Below are 4,856 nucleotides of genomic sequence, written 5' to 3'. Positions count from 1 at the left end.
AGGCGGGACTCAGGGCGGCGGAACCGGCACCATGAGGCGGGCGGGGGAAGGGGCGGCGCCGTGAGCTCACATCCTGCGCCGCCAGCCCGCGCGGGGCTGCTGCGGGACCGGCCGCCGGCGAGCGATGTGGCCTGCAAGGCTGCGGGGCTGTCCGCCACAGCTTGTGAAGAAAAGAGTTTCGGACTAGTACCTGCCTCAGTGACGTAATTTCGGCTTTTACTGTGATCTGGGCTGGTTATCTTCTGATGAACTTTTTTTTGCTGGCTGTGTTCCCTGGCAGGGTGTCTTGTTTTGTGCTTTGTAATGGGAAGAGGATACGACGGTAGCAGTAACAGTGATGCGTTCAGGCAGTTTTTAAGTTATTTTTGACTGTTTGTTTAGCGATGCCGAGGAGGAGCTGAGGGGGGGTACAGCAGATCTACTTCTGTGAGCTTGGCACTGATGCAGCGCAAGCTGTGTGGATCAGAAAGTGCTGGGAGGAGATCGGATATGTTGGTAGGACGGGCCTTAGATGCATCGGTCAGGACCTTCTCTCGGCCGAGTGAACAGGAGAATAGGTGCCATGCTTCTTTCTCCTGATGCTTAGCATTAGGTGCCTGTGGGGAGGAGGTTTTTGTAGATGACTTCACTACTAGGTCTGTCCTGACAGGGTTTCCTGTATCTGAAATATGAGAAAAAGGCTTTTCGTAACAAACTCAGAGTGAAACAAAAAGGGGGCCTTTGTTATCGTTTGATCTGAAAGTGCTTGAGAGCAAGGAGAAGCCCAGGGTAGAGTTTGCTCATCCTTCCCTTTGCTTTTTGCCTTTGCCTTGGTGTTTCTTTGCTACCTGTAACACATTACTACAGAAGTGATGGTCCCCTACACCAGTGCCTGTACAATCGAAACTTACCCAAATACATGATTTGCACCAGCCATGCATGAGGTCACTTAATCACATTGTCTCCAACGTGGTTTGGGTTGTGCGAGCGAGGGCTTCCTGCCAGCAGGACTGTCCCACCAGCAATCGACACCTGGAGGGCAAAATCTTAGCCCAGACCTAGGGTTACAGTTAGGGCTAGGACTAAGGTGAGGAGAGTGAGAAGTAGGAAACCTATAGGCATTAGATTGGTGCCTAGGCATGGTTCCTTCTAGAGTCGTAGCTTGCCATTGAGCCCTTTTTTTCCCCTTGGGATGCCATGGTCTGGACGTAACTGTTCCACTGTCGTGGTTTAACCTCAGTTGGCAACTGAGCACCACACAGCCGCTCGCTCACTCCCCCCCCACCCCGGTGGGATGGGGGAGAGAAGTGGAAGACCACAAGTGAGAAAAACTCGTGGGTTGAGATAAAAACAGTTTAATAATTGAAATAAAATAATAATAACAACAATAATAATAACATACAAAGCAAGTGATGCACAATGCAGTTGTTCACCACCCGCCGACCGATGCCCAGCCAGTCCCTGAGCAGCGGCCCCCCCGGCCAACTTTCCCCCAGTTTATGTACTGAGCATGATGTCACATGGTATGGAATGTCCCTTTGGCCAGTTTGGGTCAGCTGTCCTGGCTGTGCCCCCTCCCAGCTTCTTGTGCACCTGCAGCCTTCTCAGTCGGTAGAGCATGAGAAGCTGAAAAGTCCTTGCCTGGTGTAAGCACTACTTAGCAACAACTAAAACATCGGTGTGTTATCAACATTGTTCTCATCCTAAATCCAAAACACAGCACTGTACCAGCTACTAAGAAGGAAATTAACTCTATCCCTGCCAAAACCAGGACAGTATCCACCCCTTATTCTGTACCATCTACATCATGCTCAAGTCCCATATTTTCCAGTCCATTTCCATTAATCACCACCTCTTTTCCTGGGTTTTCTTTTAATATATATATATACACACAGATATCATTCCTTTAGTCTATGGGCCATCCCTCTAAAATGTTCAGTGAGTTCATTTAGTCCATGACTTCGGGCTCCATCTGTCGTAATAATCTTCCAGGGCAGGAAAGATGGAGATGGTATGTGGTGTTGGATTGTTTCATGTTGAAGTCAGTTCTGGTACCATCATCACTGTGCTTTGCTTGGTTTCACTGAAGTTTATTCTTCATTAATCTGAGTGATACTTATTGTAATATCATTAGTATGGCATATAATATTATGTAGCACTTAACATCACATAATTCAGATCATCGGCTACTCTCACCCAAAATCAAATCCCCTTGAGGTACACATTGCACTTCCCCATCCTTCCGCATTATCCACCAAGTGCACCCAGGTCCTTGAGCAAAAGCAATCCCACGGATGGGTTTGCCTTTGCCCGAGGCAGGAATAACCCAGACTGTTTTCCCCAGCATATTTTTTATGTGCACTACAGGGACTTTATCCCCTTCTACAGTACGTAAAAGTTCTGACTGGGCAGGGCCAGCTCAATTGGCAGATCCCCTAGTGCTGACTAACCAGGTGGCCTTTGCTAAATGTGTATCCCAATGTTTGAACGTCCCACCACCCATTGCTCTCAGCGTAGTCTTTAACAATCCATTGTTCAATTTTCCCAGAGGCTGGTGCACGATAGGGGATGTGATACACCACTCAATGCCGTGCTCTTTGGCCCAGGTGTCTATGAGGTTGTTTCGGAAATGAGTCCCGTCGTCTGACTCAATTCTTTCTGGGGTGCCATGTTGCCGTTAAGACTTGCTTTTCAAGGCCCAGGATAGTGTTCCACGCGGTGGCATGGGGCACGGGATATGTTTCCAGCCATCCGGTGGTTGCCTCCACCATTGTAAGCACATGGCACTTGCCTTGGCAGGTTTGTGGGAGTGTGATATAATCGATCTGCCAGGCCTCCCCATATTTGTATTTCAGCCATCATCCTCCATACCAGAGAGGCTTTAACCGCTTGGCTTGCTTGATCACAGCGCATGTTTCGCATTCATGGATAACCTGTGCCATAGTGCCCATGGTCAAGTCCACCCCTCGATCACGAGCCCATCTGTATGTTGCATCTCTTCCTTGGTGACCTGAGGTGTCATGGGCCCACTGAGCTATAAATAACTCACCCTTATGCTGCCAGTCCAGATCCACCTGAGCCACTTCAATCTTAGCAGCCTGATCCACCTGCTGGTTGTTTTGATGTTCTTCAGTGGCCCGACTCTTGGGTATGTGAGCATCTACATGACGGACTTTTACAACCAGGTTCTCCACCCGGGCAGCAATATCTTGCCACAATGCAGCAGCCCAGATGGGTTTGCCTCTGCGCTGTCAATTGCTCCGCTTCCATTGCTGCAACCACCCCCACAGGGCATTTGCCACCATCCATGAGTCAGTATAGAGAGAGAGCACTGGCCACTTTTCTCCGTCAGCAATGTCTAAAGCCAGCTGGATGGCCTTTACTTCTGCAAATTGGCTCGATTCACCTTCTCCTTCAGCAGTTTCTGTGACTTGTCGCATAGGACTCCATAGAGCAGCCTTCCACCTCCGACGCTTTCCCACAAGACGACAGGACCCATCAGTGAACAGAGCATAGTGTTTCTCATTTTTTGGTAGTTTATTATACATTGGAGCCTCCTCAGCACGCGTCACCTCCTCCTCTGGCAATATTCCAAAATCTTTGCCTTCTGGCCAGTCCGTGATCACTTCCAGGATTCCCGGGTGACTGGGGTTTCCTATTCGAGCCCGTTGTGTGATCAGTGCGACCCACTTACTCCATGTAGCATGATGTTTGTTGCAAGACAACAAAAAAAGTTTTTACAAATATATTAATGATAAGAAGTGAGCCAAGGAGAATCTCCATCCTTTATTGGATGCAGGGGGGAACATTGTCACTGAGGATGAGGAAAAGGCTGAGGTACTCAATGCCTTCTTTGCCTCAGGCTTTAACAGGCAGACCAGTTATCCTCAGGTACACAGACATAGTGTGGCCAGCAGGAGTAGGGAAGTGATCATCCCCCTGTACTCAGCACTGGTGAGTCTGCACCTTGAATACTGTGTTCAGTTTTGGGCCCCTCACTACAAGAAGGACGTTGAGGTGCTGGAGCGTGTCCAGAGAAGGGCAACGAGGCTGGTGAAGGGTCTGGAGAACAAGTCTTATGAGGAGCGGCTGAGGGAACTGGGGTTGTTTAGCCTGGAGAAAAGGAGGCTGAGGGGAGACCTCATCGCTCTCTACAACTACCTGAAAGGAGGTTGTAGCGAGGTGGGTGTCGGCCTCTTTTCCCAAGTAACTAGCGATAGGACGAGAGGAAATGGCCTCAAGTTGCACCAGGGGAGGTTTAGATTGGACGCGAGGAAAAATTTCTTTACTGAAAGAGTGGTTAAACATTGGAACGGGCTGCCCAGGGAAGTGGTTGAGTCCCCATCCCTGGAGGTATTTAAAAGACGCGTAGATGAGGTGCTTAGGGACATGGTTTAGTGGGCATGGTGGTGTTGGGTTGATGGTTGGACTTGATGATCTTAAAGGTCTTTTCCAACCTTAATGATTCTATGATTCTATTCTATGATTAAACTGGCCACAACAAATGGAGGGGATGCATTTGTGGCTTCATAGCAATAAAATAGAAAAAAGAGCAACTTGTGTTTATGCTCTCCTCCTACCATTCCTCCTCTTCCTAAGTTATATACTGTTTAGCTGCTCCTCCAAATCAAAAACTAATAGAAAGGAAAACGTATCATTTCATTGTTGCATCTTTGGTCCGCATTTATTCAGATGTATACAAGAAGTAAAAAGAGAGCAGTGACTGTTGACCATGCTGAAGTTAATGGAAATGAAATAAGCTGCCAAATACATTGCCATCTTTTTTCCCAGTTGCCCAAATCTGATCCCCTTCTAAAGCAAACATCCATGGGTACCTATGCAAACTGCTTTGCCTTTCATCGTGTCTTGAAAATGTC

Source organism: Aptenodytes patagonicus, chromosome 2 (genome assembly GCF_965638725.1).
Source record: "Aptenodytes patagonicus chromosome 2, bAptPat1.pri.cur, whole genome shotgun sequence".
Classification (NCBI taxonomy): Eukaryota; Metazoa; Chordata; class Aves; order Sphenisciformes; family Spheniscidae; genus Aptenodytes; species Aptenodytes patagonicus.
Note: the sequence above shows the minus strand (reverse complement) of the source record.